This window comes from Dama dama, chromosome 21 (assembly GCF_033118175.1).
Source record: "Dama dama isolate Ldn47 chromosome 21, ASM3311817v1, whole genome shotgun sequence".
In the NCBI taxonomy this organism is placed as follows: Eukaryota; Metazoa; Chordata; class Mammalia; order Artiodactyla; family Cervidae; genus Dama; species Dama dama.
The window spans coordinates 16,565,068-16,582,360 of record NC_083701.1 but is presented as its reverse complement, the minus strand read 5'-3'; positions in this window follow the sequence as shown (position 1 = coordinate 16,582,360).

The window sequence follows — 17,293 nt, the reverse complement described above, 5'->3', positions numbered from 1 at the left end:
AGATCCTCCAGCTGGTTCTGGCGCCTCACCAGCATCTCTGGTTTGAATATAAATGGGAAAAACTATGGAACTCTGAAAGCCCATGTTTGGGATTGAGCAACTTGAAACCTGAGCAGATAATTACATACCCTCTGATACCGTCCTCCAAATTAACTTATACCAACTGAGCTCACTCAATCCATTTCAAAGGCTAAGGAAATTGACAAAATAAATTGTCTTCCTAAAATTGATATAAAATATGCTTCTACTGAGAAGTTACAGAGAAGATAGACTAAAAGAACCTTGGCTAGTGACTTAGTCTAGATTCTACCAGCCCTAAATCATTGCTTCAGCTAGGCTGTCTTTCTGGAATAGCCCCTCAACTCTTCTCCATCTCTGCCCTCTTTGTGAAATCCGAAGACTCAAATATAGTGTGTGCGTGATCTAAAATAAACATTCACAAAGCCCTAGGAAACTGTCTTACTCCTTCCAAGCTAATCCCCACCCACCCCCACCCCCACTCCCCGTAGAGGTAACTAGTATTCTGACTTCTATCACCTTACTTTTGTATGACCTTGAACTTCACATACATGAAATCATGAAGTCTGTACCCTTTTGTATTTAGCTTCTTTTGCTCATCAATATGTTTGTTGCATGATCCATATTTTTGCTTGTAGCCTTAGTTTTTGGTTTTGTCTTTTTGATTGTGCCATGCAGCATGCAGATCTTATTTCCCCAATCAGGGATCGAACCCATGCCCCCTTCAGTGGAAGCGCAAAGTCTTAACTACTGGACCTCCAGAGAAGTCCCTAGTTGTTTTCTTTCTTTTCTTTTTTTTAAATAGAATTTATTAGTAGTTTTAGGCTCCCAGCAAAATTGAGTCACTGGTACAGAGATGTTCTATATACCTCCTGCCATCCACCCGCAAGTGTAACGTCTCCCATTATCCATATCCACACAAGGCTGGTGTTTTGTTATAATCGCCATGTGGCACAATGGTTTTCAACCAGGGCAGGGCACCATCCTCTTAGGGACCACACAGGTGGACAAGTGTGGTGCTGTCTTAACTGTGACAGTCACGGGCTCACTGCTGGTTTGCAGTGGGCAGGGGATAGGAGTGATAAACATCCTGGACTGAGCTGGGCAGCCCCACAAGTGACTGGCTCCACCTGTTTACTTTACAGGGAGTTAAGCCGGGAGAAAGATGCTAGTCTGGGGTCACGTGGGGCGACATGAGCTGGGAATCCTAGTGCCCCGTTCTGGCTCCAGTGCCCTCACTTCTCCAATATAAGGGATGAGCTCTGGAGTTCCAATGATGTGGGTTCAAATCCAGAGTCCAGTGTGTTCTGGGCAAGTTGTGTGATGCTGGGCAAGTTACTTATCCAAGCTTCACTTTCTTTATCTGTAAAATGGGAATAACCTTAGTATTTGCCTTGCAGAGTAGTTTTCTGAGGATAAAAATGAGTTCATTTACCCACAGTGTGCTCAGAACTGCCTGGTCCATGGCAGATGCACTTTATATGTTGAGTGTCAACTATTTTTCACAATATTTGGATGTGGTTGTTTTTGTGAGGATGGCTGTATGTTAGTCACTCAGTCGTGTCCAACTTTTTGCAACCCCATGGACTGTAGTCTGCCAGGCTCCTCTGTCCATGGAATTCTTCAGGCAAGATTACTGGAGCAGGTTGTCAATCCCTTGTCCAGGGGATCTTCCCGACCCAGGGATTGAACCTGGGTCTTCTGCATTGCAGGCAGATTCCTTACCGTCTGAGCCACCAGGGAAGCCCAGGTGAGGTTCATACTAGTGAAGATGGCTAGTATTTTCCTTTTTTAAAAAAGTTTTAATGAAGTAAAAAGTATTTATTAACAAGTTGGTACTTCCCAGGTGGCCCAGCAGTTAAGACATGGTGCTCCCAATGCAGGGGGCCCAGGTTTGATTTCCTGGTCAGGAAACTGGATCCCACATGAGCTCGCAAGTTGCAGCTAAGAGCCCACATGCTGCAATGAAGATCCTGCAAGTGGCAACAAAGATGCAGTGTGCTACAATGAAACAATCAAACAAGTAAAATAAAAGCTCACATATCACAAGTGTGCAGATTAATGAATTTCTTCCAGCTGGACTGATCCTCATAACTAGCATCATGATTAATATACAGGACTCATCATCAGTACTCATATAACCCCTTTTGCTCCCTACCTGTCATTACTCCCCACAAAGAGTAAACCGTGAGTCTAAATTCTAACAGCTTCGATTCTTTCATGTCTATTTTCATACTTTGCATAATGGAATCATATCACATGTACTTTTTGTGTGTATCTGGCTTCACTCACTCAACATTGTATCTGTAAGTTCCATTCTCCCCCACCTCCCGTTTGTCCCCCTCTGCCTGTTTACTGGGAAAGAATAAAGGGCCAGCACAGAGGGAAAATATATGAGAGGGTGACTTAATAGAATTTTTTTAAGAGGAAAACTTGCTGCTTAGATTAGTTAAAGGGATTGGGCGAACTTTGCTGCTTTGTTAAAATCCTGGCACTTAAGGTTCCCAAGTGTGGTCAGAAGAGCCCATTCGTGATTTGGGCTTTGAGGAAGGGATCAGTAAAGAAGAGTAATGACAAATAAAAACTTATGCAGTGTGTGTTCTGGGGCAATGACTCAAAGCAGGCCAGTTGCTAGATGAGACATCTGTTCAGTCACGCTCTTTCTAGAATTTTTTTCCCAGGGATTTTATATATCATAACTGAGGTTCATTTCTTTATATAATGAAAACACATTCTAAGTACCGCATGTTTTCCATTCCCAGAAGTGACCTCTGCTTCCTGCACACGTTTGGGGAGGTGGCCCCCAGTCAGCGCATTGCTTCTTTCCCTAAGCACTGCCGTGTGGACTGGGCGTGTTTGTGCAATAAAGAAGTAAGTCTGTTGACTTGAACTGATGTTCATCTTTATTTCTATACTCTAGTAGGAGTCATTGTCTGCTTAATTTCAGGAGATAGAGGTAATCATTTTTCTCTATCTTTCACCAGCAGAGCTACAAAACAAATTCTGAGCTATTGGTTTCACAAGGCAGGAAGTCACCAAAGAGTTGTCAGACAATTCAAGAGAGGCGTAATAGGAAGACATCAGGGGCATAGCTCTAAAGAAAGTGCCCTCGGTGAGTTAACCAATGATTCAGACAGGGAGGGAGGGTTGTTCGCTGTCACCCGCCAGGTGAGCCAGAGTGATGCAGGGACCTGTGCCCCACCTCTGTCTCTACCATACTGACCCAAGCGAGTGTTGTCTCCTGTCTGTTTTAGGAAGTCTCACTGCTGTGCCCCCATGTTCTCTATAGTCTAGCCTCCATTCAGAATCCAGAATAATCAACGAAAATCGTAGGTCAAATCTGGTCTTTCTGCTTCTCAAAGCCCTCCAGTGGCTCTCTATTTCACTCAAAGGGAATATTTATATAAAAGATTTTATAGTCCTATATATATATATAAAATCTTTTATATTAATATATAATCTTATATATACACATATATTATATGCAGATGCTAGGGGATTTTGTGCATAATGTGTGATAGAGTTTCTTATCATTGTAAGACTTTCTTCTTAGGTATGGACTTTCCTTCTCTGCTTCATAGCCCTGACACCTACCACAACACTTGACACATAGAAATGCTTAGTGAGGGACAAAATGATATAATTTATGTGAAAGCAACTTGGCACAACCTCACCCAAGAATCATTCTTTCATATAATTTTTAATTACAGTTGATTTATTGGACTTGTCTGCCATTGCTAGCCTTCTTTTTGTTCATTGCCATGATTTTATCCAACCTCTGTCTATTTAGCATATTTTTCCATGTCTCATTTCCTCTGTGCTCCCAAAATAGCACTATAATTTTCTCTGATTGATGCTGTTTGTATAAACTGGCGAAGATCCTGGGTTCACACACCTGAGTTCTCTGGCTCGCGTGGGTTTCAGCAGGACACTTGGGAGTTCAGCCACCAGCAGCTGGACGTGTTTGGCATCAAAGGAGATGAAGGGGCGAGAAACAGCAAAGCACTTTGGAATGGCAGGCATGATAAGGGCCGTTGTCATCCTGCTGCTGGGACAGGCAGTTTCTGGTCCTGTTCTGTGAGTGTTCTCACTGGTGGCCTCCTGTTGTTTCAGCCTAAGTCGCTCAGGCTTTGAATCAGCATTTTCATCAGGTTGTTCCAATGACAGGAAGCACCATCCCATATTATGAAAAAATTCTCTAGCATATGCATGTGAAAAAAAAAAGCCTCCTGTAACTTTGTTTTCTTTACCTGCCCCTGCAAAGAAAATGAAATTATCATCTCTAGTGAGATTGATTCTTCCCCAAAAATGTTGTTACCATCATGAAAAAGAATTACCAGCCATAATAGAGGCCAACAAATTATTATTATTATTATTTTGCTTAAGCACATTTTTCATAAGTATAAGAGAGAGTAAGCTAGCTCTTCATAAATCTTTTTGGTATTGTAAAGAATTTGATGCTCTTATTGTTTTTTTTTTTTATGAACACATTTTTGCCACCTTTTAAAATTTTTAATTTTATTTTTAATATTTTAATTAATTAATTTAACTTTTGGCTGCTCTGGGTCTTTGTTGCTGATGTGGGCTTTCTCTAGTTGCAACAAGCGGGGTGTGATGGTGCACAGGCTTCTCACTGCAGTGGCTTCTCTAGTTGTGGAGCACAGGCTCGGTGGCATGTGGAATCCTCCTGATCCAGGGATTGAACCCGTGTCCCTTGCTTTGGAAGGCGGATTCCTACTCACTGTACCACCAAGAAAGTTCTCTCATTGTTTTATTTTATTATTTTAAAAATAAAATGGAGCATCTTCTTTAAGAAATCAGGGTTAAGATTTCTAAGCTATCTTGTCTCACTTTCCCACAGAACAAGTCTTAGAGAAAATTAAAAGCATCTGGGAGAAGGGGTTGGGGTGGAATAGAGTAATGTGATATGTTCCAGCACAGGAAAGATGAGAGACAGGAAGAAGCTGGCTGTGTCAAGACTGCTGAGAATCAGAGCAGGGGAAGTCAGGAGACTTACTGGTAGCATTTTGTTCCCAAATCCACTTTTTAACTCTTGCATGGCCAAGGCTATGTTGAGTTCCCAGAGTCAAAGTCATAAGGAGAGCCTGGAGCAGTCTTTGGATGGGAGTAAGTTAAACACAGGACTATTGATCAAGACCTGAATTTCACCACTTGTGGCTCAAATGTTAAAGAATCTGTCTGCAATGCAGAGACCCAGTTTCAATCCCTGCGTCGGAAAGATCCCCTGGAGGAGGACATGGCAACCCACTCCATTCTTGTCTGGAGAATTTCATGGACAGAGGAGTCTGGCAGGTTACAGTCCATGGGGTCGCAGAGTCAGACACGACTGAGTGACTAAACAACAATGAAGTTAAACACAGGACAGTTGATCAAGACATGGTGTTCATCACTGTGGCCCACGCCCTAACCTACCACCTCCCAGAGAGCCACTCCCCTCCCCTGCAATGTTTACCGGCCTCTGTCCCAGGCGGAGAGCTCCGGGAGAGTCAGGGGTGGGAGCCAGGCCTCAGGACCCCACCCTGAGGTCTTCACTTCAAGCCTTGCCTGCACTAACTGTGGGGCTGCCAGTTACGGCACCCATTAGGCTCAGCCTAGAGATAAACGAGTTAATGTTTGTGACGCATTTGGCATAGTGCTTGGCACATAGCAACAACAATGTGAACATTAAATAAAATACTTTTTTTTTTGGCATTATCCATATACTTTGTTTCCTGTTCATTTTCTATAAAACTTTTACATGTAACTATATCTGTTTTAAAAGGAAACTTAGTTACTAATAAAAATGGAAGGCCATGTTATAAAAAGAAGGTAACTAAAAATAAAAATGAGGAAAACAAAACAATGTTATTAAATTCTAGGTGTATTCTGTTCCCTGTGTCAGGCTCTAAGCTTGAGGCCTCTCTCTGTTAAAAAGTGAGATTTGCCAAGCCCTGGGCATAAAAGATACAGTAGCACCAAAATGAAATTTACCCTTTGTTGTAACCACAAGGATCAAGGAGAAAGAGAGTTGTAATAATTTTATTATACATTTCATTATATAATGAAATATATATTATTATATAGATTTATTGTGTATATATTTCATTAAACATACAATTTTATTATATAATGTATAATACATTTTACTATACATTATATAATATATCAGTCAGTTCAGTCGTTCAGTCGTATCTGACTCTTTGCGATCCCATGAACCGCAGCACGCCAAGCCTCCCTGTCCATCACCAACTCCCAGAGCTTACTCAAGCTCATGTCCATCGAGATGGTGATGCCATCCAACCATCTCATCCTCTGTCACCCTTTGTCCTCCTGCCTTCAATCTTTCCCAGCATCAGGGTCTTTTCAAGTGAGTCAATTCCTCACATCAGGTGGCCAAAGTATTAGAGCTTCAGCTTCAACATCAGTCCTTCCAATGAATATTCAGGACTGATTTCCTTTAGGATGGACTGGTTGGATCTCCTTGCAGTCCAAGGGACTCTCAAGAGTCTTCTCCAACACCACAGTTCAAAAGCAGCAATTCTTCCATGCTTGGCTTTCTTTATAGTCCAACTCTTACATCCATACATGACTACTGGAAAAACCATAGCTTTGACTAGATGGGCTTTTGTTGACAAAGTAATGTCTCTGCTTTTTAATATGCTGTCTAGGTTGGTCATAACTTTTCTTCCAAGGAGCAAGCATCTTTTAATTTCATGGCTTCAGTCACCATCTGCAGTGATTTTGGAGCCAAAAAAATAAAGTCTGTCACTGTTTTCACTGTTTCCCCATCTATTTTCCATGAAGTGATGGGACCAGATGCCATGATCTTAGTTTTCTGAATGTTTATAGTTTTAAGCCAACTTTTTCACTCTCCTCTTTCACTTTCATCAAGAGGCTTTTTAGTTCCTCTTCACTTTCTGCCATAAGGGTGGTGTCACCTGCATGTCTAAGGTTATTGATATTTCTCCCAGCAGTCTAGATTCCAGCTTGTGCTTCCTCCAGCCCAGCATTTCTCATGATGTACTCTGCATATAAGTTAAATAAGCAGGGTGACAATATACAGCCTTGACGTTCTCCTTTCCCAAATTGAAACCAGTCTGTTGTTCCATGTCCAGTTCTAACTGTTGCTTCCTGATCTGCATACAGATTTCTCAAGAGGCAGGTCAGGTGGTCTGGTATTCCCATCTCTTTCAGAATTTCCCACAGTTTGTTGTGATCCACACAGTCAAAGGCTTTGGCATAGTCAATAGAAGAGAAGTAGATGTTTTTCTGGAACTCTTTTGCTATTTTGATGATCCAAAGGATTTTGGCAATTTGATCTCTGGTTCCCCTGCCTTTTCTAAATCCAACTTGAACATCTGGAAATTCACGGTTCAAGTACTATTGAAGCCTGGCTTGCAGAATTTTGAGCTTTACTTTGCTAGTGTGTGAGATGAGTTCAGTTGTGTGGTAGTTTGAGCATTCTTTGGCATTGCCTTTCTTTGGGACTGGAATGAAAACTGACCTTTTCCAGTACTGTGGCCACTGCTGAGTTTTCCCAGTTTGCTGATATATTGAGTGCAGCACTTTCACAGCATCATCTTTTAGGATTTGAAATAGCTCAACTCGAATTCCATCACCTCCACTAGCTTTGTTCATAATCATGCTTCCTAAGGCCCACATGACTTCACATTTCAGGATGTCTGGCTCTGGGTGAGTTGTTACACCATCGTGGTTATCTGGGTCATTGAGATCTTTTTTGTATAATTCTTCTGTGTATCTGTGCCACCTCTTCTTAATATCTTCTGTTTCTGTTAGGTCCATACCATTTCTGTCCTTTATTGTGCCCATCTTTACATGAAATGTTCCCTTGGTATCTCTAATTTTCTTGAAGAGATTTCTAGTCTTTCCCATTCTATTGTTTTCCTCTATTTCTTTGCATTGATCACTAAGGAAGACTTTTTTTTTTTAAATCTCTCCTTTTTATTCTTTGGAACTCTGCATTCAAATGGGCATAGCTTTCCTTTTCTCCTTTGCCTTTCAATTTTCTTCTTTCACAGCTGTTTGTAAGGCCCTCCTCAGGCAACCATTTTGCCTTTTTGCATTTCTTTTTCTTGGGGATGGTCTCGATCCCTGCCTCCTGTACAATGTATATAATATTGTATGTTATATACAATATAATATATAATCTCATCTAAAATAATTTCAGGACCACCAGGGAAACACACAGTTCACACACACACTCAAATGTGTATTTGGGGCTTCCCTGGTGGTCCAGAGGTTAAGAATCCACCTGCCAATGCAGGGGACATGGGTTCAATCCCTGGTCTGGGAAAATCCCATGTCCACGGAGCGGCTAAGCCTGTGAGCTGTAACTATTGAAGCCCATGCTCCAGAGCCTCTGCTCCACAAGAGAAGTCACCGAACTGACAAGCCCAAACAACGCAACTAGAGAGTAGCCCCAGCTCACTGCAGCTAGAGAAACCCAGGACAGGGCAACGGAGGCCCAGTGTGGCTGAAATACACAAATACATAAACAAGTAAGCACAGAGCTTCTGTGCAGCCCTGATTTTCAAAAAATTAAAAAATAAAAATGTATTTGGAAAAATGGAGGTTGACCTGCACATCTGTCCTGCCTTGGGCACTTGTAAATTGCTCCACCATTCCCAGCCCTGCGGGAAGCACGTGCTGTTGGTTGTCACTTGGGTTCCCCCGACTCTTTCCCTCATGATGCTTCTCCATGGACACCAGTGTCAGTTAACAGCTTCTGTGCGACAGGCTGTACTTCTTATTGTGTTGTCCTTCTTCCCATCAATACATTGTCACCAAGACAGGTGTAGATGAGACTCTACTGAAATATATGTGAGTCTGACCTGTCTCCCTTGGCTGTGAAGGGCAGCCTTGACACAACTGGTGAAAGTTCAATATTGGTCTAAGGATGAGATCACGGTTTCTGTATGTCTTACACACGTGAACTCATTTTCTCTTCACAACAACCCCATGAGTTAGTAACTTAATTTACAGATGAGGCAGCTGAGGCTCAGACAGGTTAAGTAACTTGCCCAAGATCACACAGCTGTAGGTAGTAAGAGCCAGGATTGTCTAGGTTCTGGAGTCTGGGATTTTGCTACTGCCACTGTACTGCCTCTCAACAAACAAACAATAAACAAACAAATGAGATAAGTATATTGTGGATCAGAGAGTGACCTATGCTAATGGAGAATACCAAAGGAGGGTGTGCAGGGGGCTGGGTTTTTACTGAAGTGAATAGTCAGAGATGACGTCTTTGAGAAACTGAGGATTTGAGCAGAGGCCTGATTGGGTTGAAGGAGGAACCTTGAAAAATCATTCATTTGACTCGTGAAGTCAATCTTAAGGATATATTAGCTCTGATCTTGCCCATTGCTCAGCTCAATGTAATAAGATATGCAGAATCAAATCTAGGAAAAACATTATTATTGTTTGGTGCCAGAAAATAGAGACGAGAATATCAAAACAAACAGATGAGAATAAGGATGGATTCTTAGTCTTCTCCATGCCTGCTTCAAAGTGAGGGCAGGATTATACAACACACAATGCAGGCTCCTGGGGGTGAAGGCCACAGAGTCAGGGTTATTGTTGTTCAGCCACTCAGTCATGTCTGACTCTTTGACTGCAGCACACCAGGCTCCTCTGTCCTTCACTAGCTCCCGGAGTTTGCTCAAACTTATCTCCATTGTGTCAATGATGCCATCCAACCATCTCATCCTCTGTTGTCCCCTTCTTCTTCTGCCCTCAATCTTTCCCAGCATCAGGGTCTTTTCTAATGAGTTGGCTCTTTGCATTGGGTGGCCCAAAGTATGGGAGTTTTAGCTTCAGTATCAGTTCTTCCAATGAATATTCAGGGTTGATCTCCTTTAGGATTGACTGGTTTGATCTCCTTGCTGTCCAAGGGACTCTCAAGAGTCTTCTCCAACACCACAGTTCAAAAGCATCAATTTTTTGGCGCTCAGCCTTCTTTATAGTCCAACTCTGACACCTGTACATAACTGGAAAAACCATAATCAGGGTTCTAAGGGGCCAAATAAAAAGAGGGCTTGTTCTGAAAGCAACCACTTTAGAAGAAGCAAGTACTGTCCTGGGAGGGGGGGGGCAAGGGTTGGTGGTACAGAGCATCGTCCTTGGAGGTGGCAAATGAAGGAAGCCAGCCAGGGGTACCACAGTGACCTGAGGGGCTGTTGGGTAAAAGAGGGGAGCACACTCAGCTCAAAGGCCTCCAGATTCCAGTTCTAACAACACACTCACCTTTGTGTGCTATTCCTTCCAAGTAGGATTTTAAGTCCCTTTCGGAGCAAAGGTACCGAGGTATTTTACTGCGCTGGCTGAAAAGCTCATAACAACTTATGCAGAAACCTAAATGAATCTTTTGTCCAATACAATATGTGCTGCTGCTAACTTGCACATCTGAGAAAGCCTGGCTTCTTCCTTACTTCCGCTCTGCAGAAAGGTAAAATCAGGCAGAACACATGGAATTTTTTGTTTGTTTGTTATCGTGGTTATATGTTGTGTTATTCACAAGAGCTCTGAAACTGTGCTGATTTGACTCTCCTGCAAGGAATCTGCCTTTCTGCTTTGAATCTGAAAAGATTTGGGAAGGATGTTTTCTTGCTAGTGATTTGTAACTTTTCCTTCTTTCCTGAAATGTCGTGAGTTTCTCATTTTAAAATTTCTATCTTTTTTCTTTTATCTTGATGTCCTTCCCCCTTCCCCATTTTGCTTTTGAGTATTACCCTGATTGGCTTTACCTTTTTAAAAACCTAAGTTATACTTGTGCTTCTCACTGTGTAAAAATAGTACCCGTATTAGGTAGAAAATAATGGCTTTCAACACCGTCTATGTACTGATGACTTTCAAGTTTATGTCTCCAATCCCACCCGTTTCCTAAGTTTTGAGTTCGAGAAAAGCTGGAAATCTTTCTCTTTTTTTTAATATTTTCTTTATTTATTTAGGAAAGGCATGAGTTCGATTCCTGGGTTGGGAAGATCTCATGGAGAAGGAAATGGCAACCCAGAGTGTTCTTGCCTGAGAATCCCATGGACAGAGGAGCCTGGTTGACTACAGTCAATGGGGTAGCAGTGAGTCGGACTCAACTTGGTGACTAAACACCAACACCAACATCTATTTATTTGTTTGGCTGCCTTCGGTCTTAGTGGGGCACGCGGTATCTTTCACTGTGGCACAGACTCTAGTTACAGTTCGTGGCCTTAGTTGCTCTGCAGCATGTGGGATCTTCGTTCCCTGACCAGGGATCGAACCTGCGTCCCCTGCATTAGGAGGCGGATTCTTAACCACTGGACCACCAGGGGAGTCCCTGAATTCTTAAATGTTGCCAATGAATCAGATAAAACAACAACCACCCTAACACTATGTGATCCAAACCTATCTAAATCTGTCTGCAGAGGGTGATTGACAGAGACAGAGAGGGAGAAAGATACAAGCCATGCTTGGGGAACAAACACTGCCGGAATGTATGTGGATATGAGTGGTTGCAAGTCCGGGGCAATAAGACAAACAGCTGGATAGGGCTGTACAGCTTGAGAACTGAATTTACTTGTAGGAGTTCGGACCCTATTCTGTGGACTGTGGGGAGTCCGTGATTATGGAGATGGTTTGTTGAAAACTCTGTTTTATAAAGCAACAAGATCCCCTGGAGGAAGGCATGGAAAAGGTTGTTGAGTTGAGGACAGAGAATGAGTTAAGAGTGTTGCAGGGAAGATCCAAATCTCACTCAAAGTTGCATCTGTTCTTTGATTTGCTTTTTGTTGCTTTTGTTATTATAATCATACACAACGACCTGCCTCAGGGAACCAGCCCCTCTTGCTGAATATTAAAACCAAAGTGCCTTTGTTCAAGACCCTGTCCACCTGTGGATATCTACAGGAAGAAAGAAATATCTTCTATTCTAGAGGATATTTGCAAAATCTGTTGTTCAGTCGCTCAGTCATGTCTCTGCAACTCCAGGGATTGCAGCACGCCAGACTTCCCTGTCCATCACCATCTCCTGGAGCTTGCTCAAACTCATGCCTATTGAGTTGGTGATGCCATCCAACCATCTCATCCTCTGTTGAACCCTTTTCCTCCTGCCTTCAATCTTTCCAAGCATGAGAGTTTTTTCTAATCAGTCGGCTCTTCACATCAGGAGGCCAAAGTTTTGGAGCTTCAGCTTCAGCAACAGTTCTTCCAATGAATATTCAGGATTGATTTCCTTTAGGATTGACTGGTTTGATCTCCTTGCTGTCCAAGGGACTCTCAAGAGTCTTCTCCAATACCACAGTTCAAAAGCATCAATTCTTCGGCGCTCAGTTTTCTTTATAGTCCAAATCTCACATCCATATATGACCACTGGAAAAACCATAGCTTTGACTAGATGGACCTTTCTTGGCAAAGTAATGTCTCTGAATTTTATTCCGCTGTCTAGGTTGGTCATAGCTTTTCTTCCAAGAGCAAGCTTCTTTTAAATTCATGGTTGTAGTTACCATCTGCAGTGAGTTTGGAGCCCAAGAAAATAAAATCTGTCACTGTTTCCATTGTTTCCCCATCTATTAATGGGCTTTTTATTTTGCTTTCTCACTTTCCCCATCTGTGTTCTATAAAAAATTTGGCCTCCAGACCCTGATAAGATGGTTATTTTGAGACTTTCCAAAGTTGTATTCCTGTAGACTGCCAGGCTCTTCTGTCCATGGGATTCTCTAGGCAAGGATACTGGAGTGGGTTGCCTTGCTCTCTTCCAGGGGATCTTCCCAGGGATCTGTGTCTCTTATATCTCCTGCATTAGCAGGTGGGTCCTTTACCCCTAGTGCCCCCTGGGAGGCCCTGTCTCAACACTTCGTCTCTCAGTTGATTGGCCTGTCATGCAGCAAGTAGGGTGAGCTTGAATTCAGTAACATGAGGATGCTACCGAGATTCAGGGTGAAAACTGATGAGGGTCTGAACCTGGACTAAAACAGGGCTAGCGAGATATATGAACAGTCAAAAAATACTCTTATTTGGTTAAAAAGAAAGGTTTCTTTCCATTTGTTGAGAGGTTGATTTAGAAGACTGAGGTCTAAGTCACAGACAGACCACTAACTAGTTTTGCGACCTAGGGCCAATCCTTCCTTTAAACTTTAGCTTTTCTTCTGCCACGTGGTGACAACTGTCCCGTCAACTCAGGATGCTGCAGCAATCCAGAGAAGCAGAGAGCCTGAAAGAGCAACCATCACTATAAAGGACTGTGTCCATGGAAGTGATCTGGGGATATAGGGATGGGCATGCTAATTGAAATGAGGATGGGCATGCTAATTTATTTACAAGCACGGGCTGTGTAGGAAAGGACAAGATTATCATGGAAGTGATTTTTATTTGTGTAATTTTAGCCAGTTCTGGGATTCCACATCAGTTAGGATTTTAAAAACATAAGGAGACATGAAAAATTATTATTTAAAAGAATGATGATTTTTTAAAAAATTTATATGAAACAATAGCAGCATCCGGAGAGGAGAGACTTCCTCTGTCGCTGTGAGTAGTGACAATCACAGAACATGCTGAGTCTTACAGCCACTTCTTGTTTTAAAAAAAATTTTATTTCTTTGACTGCACTTGATCTTAGTTGCAGCAGGTCAGATCTTCCTTGACGTGTGTGGGCTCTTTTAGTTGCAGAATATGGGATCTAGTTTCCTGACCAGGGATCAAACCTGGGCACCTTGCATTGGGAACACAGAGTTTTAGCCACTGGACCATTAGGGAAGTCCATTTACAGCCACTTCTAAGCAAAATGGACCCACCCACTATCCTAGTGAGGGCTCAATTCAAGGCAGCTGCATTTGATACCTCAAGCTACATCTCACCCAACAGCAGCAGATACATCAGTGGTCTGAGATGTGCCCTTGTGTCAAAGAGACTCTTCCAAATGGGAATAATGGTAATTAACTGAGCCAGTAGGTAATTTCTATAGGAAATTTGAATGAGAAAGTAAAGCATCCCATCTATGGCATAAGGACCATGGGGTAGACGGGTAGCATGGCAGACCCCTAGGGAGAAGGGGGGGATGATGGTAGAAGGAAGATGGTAGAACACTAGGGAGATGGTCCAAGATCTTTTACTTCCAGCATTTCTGGAGTTACTTTAGGTCAAGAACTACTCTTCTGCTGTATTTTCCATGAAGCCATGTTAACTTTCATTATTTTGTTCTATATAATTCCATTCAGTGGGAGTCCTTAATATAATCTTCACTATTCACTTGAGTTAGCCAAGCCTCCTGAAACCAAAAGGCTATATAAAAACACTGCGCCTATTCATCTGAACTGAGAATAATCATTTTTGAGGTGTTTGAATTTAAAACAGAAGTCATCTACAATTTGCTTAAATGGTGAAGTTAGATGGTATATGACTGAATAGACTCAGAAGTTTAGGTTAAACTTTAGAAAAATACTGTATTTCAAATTCTTCTTTTATAGATGGGCCATTGCTTTAAAAAAGGAAGATGTCTTAAGACTAGTCATGTCAATGACAGTGAGAACAAGGCTGAATTAACTCATGAAGTTGATGGTGGAGTGGAATAGTCCTGGGCTTCAGTCAGAAGCCTTAACTTGAAGTCCAAGTCCTATGCCTTCCTGGTTGGGTGGGCATTGCGTTTGCAGATAAATCTCTCAATCATGCAGGACCCCAGGTGTTGAAAAATGGAGATGTGATGGTGTTGGCCCTTCTATACCAATGATGATGATGATGATGGTGTCACAGGAGTCCATGAGATAAACCATCCGAAGTTCCTCATAAATGAAACTAATCGGTATTGTGAAATTAAGAAATTAGAGATTTCCCTGGTGGTCAAGTGGCTAAGACTCTGCTATAGCGCTAAGCTCCTCTGTCCATGGGATTCTCCAGGTAAGAATACTGGAGTGGGTTGCCATGCCCTCCTCCGGGGATCTTCCCGACTCAGGGATCCAACCTGGGTCTCCCACAAGGCAGTCTGATTTGTTACTGTCTGAGCCAGCAGGAAAGTTGGGAAGAAAGATTTAGAGGCTTGATCAAAGTTGAACAGCTTGGGATTCAAACTCAGGTCTTCTGGGCTTTGCATTGGTGATTGGCTCATCCTAGGATGCTGAAACAGATGGGCTGCCATGATCCTTGCAGATTGTCCAGTCTAGGCCCTTCTTTTGGGAGAAAAGGAAGCTGAGGTCTAGGGCAGTGAAGTGACCTGCCCAAGGGCACACAGCTAGTTACTGGTGAGGTCAGATTCTCAGATGTGGGGCTCTGCCTCTCGCAGCAGTAACCTATCATCTGTACTAGGAGACGTCTCTGGGGTGCAGCCATCCTGAATTTCCATGCACTTCCGCAGATAGGTCTGCTGAGAATTACAGGGGAAACTTACCCTTCCCAAGCGACAGCTGGCATGCGTGCTCTGCTGTGTCTGGAACAGCCCCACACCCTGGGTTTATGGTGTTGCCTCTGGCTTCTCCTGGCAGCGGGTAGCTGTGGCCCAGATTAAACAAATAAAGGAGTTTACTGAAAATCAACCCCTTGATTCTTGAGGATCAGCCACTTCTAGCACGAATGTCACATGGTACCACACCTGGAAGGGAGCAGAAATGACACATGAATATGCTCACAATAGCCAGTTTTGATGGAGTTCTCATCAGGTATCAAGGTCTTTAATTGTCATAGGCTACCAGTTAGTCGATTAAACCCATTTAACAGATGAGGAAACTGAGACCCAGGGACGTTAAGAAACTTGTCAGTGTGGAAAAAAAAAAAAAGCTCATGAGTAGTGGAGCCAGGTTATCACCTTCATTCTCTGATATGTTTGATGCCAAAGCTGACATTTGTAATCACTGGACACACCTGTATGGAACTTAGAACGCTATGTACCCTTGGGAATGCTGGGTGGCTGGGAAATAAAGGCAAAGTTTTGCCTTCATGAAATTGATAGTCTCACATAGGATGCACAGTGCACAAGCATGATTAATTAAGGCACTTGCTATCTCAGGGAGCGCTGACTTTTTCTACCAGGCCCTCTTGTAAGAGATTTATGAGAATCACCTTTAATTTTTTTTAACATGCCTATTCAGTGAATTTTTATCTGCATTTTACAGATGAGACTACTGAGAGAGGTGAAGCAGATCACCAAACTTCCTACAGTTTATAAGTGTTAGAGTCTTGATTCAGTCCAAGCTCATAGTCACTACGGTCAAGTTAAAAAAAAAAAGAAAAGAAATGCAATGTGAATCTAAAAGGAGAAGTCTGTGGGGTTGAAAGCCTGATTACACTAAATGCTTTGAACTGACTTTGGTAGATTTTCCTGCCAACCTCAGTGACCTGGAAGAGCAGCGGAGTGCATGGTGTTAAAGGCAGCATGTCGTAATCAAAATGGGAAGAGAATGGATGCCAGAGCTCTGAATTTGAGACCCTTCTCTTCTTCCCGGTGAACTGTGCGGCTGTTGTAACTTGGCTGTTGTAAGCCAAGAACACATTGGCTCTTTCTTCTGTGTCCTGCTTGCTGTCACTGAAAAGAGCTCATCAGTCAGTCAGTTCAGTCACTCAGTCGTGTCTGACTTTTTGCAACCCCATGGACTGCAGCACGCCAGGTCTCCCTGTCCATCACCAACTCCCAGAGTTTACACAAACTCATGTTCATTGAGTCGATGATGCCATCCAACCATCTCATCCTCTGTCATTCACTTCTCCTCCCGCCTTCAGTCTTTCCCAGGGTCTTTTCCAGTGAGTCAGTTCTTTGCATCAGGTGGCCAAAGTATTGGAGTTTCAGCCTCAACATCAGTCCTTCCAATGAACATTTAGGACTGATTTCCTTTAGGATGGACTGGTTGGATCTCCTTGCAATCCAAGGGACTCTCAAGAGTCTTCTCCAACACCACAGTTCAAAAGCATCAATTCTTCCGTGCTTGGCTTTCTTTATAGTCCAACTCTTACATCCACACCTGACTACTGGAAAAACCATAGCCTTGACTAGATGGACCTTTGTTGGCAAAGTAATGTCTCTGCTTTTTAACATGCTGTCTAGGTTGGTCATAACTTTTCTTCCAAGGAGTAAGTGTCTTTTAATTTCAAGAATGCAGTCACCATCTGCAGTGATTTTGGAGCCCCCAAAAATAAAGTCTACCAGTTTCCACTGTTTCTCCATCTATTTGCCATGAAGTGATGGGACCAGATGCCCTGTAAGGAGCTCATAAACCTGGTTTATTTTTAAGATATTTTTTGTTTTATTGTTTGTGTCTGGGAAGATACCCATAGGTGCTACCAAGCCCCACAAAGACTGGGGAAT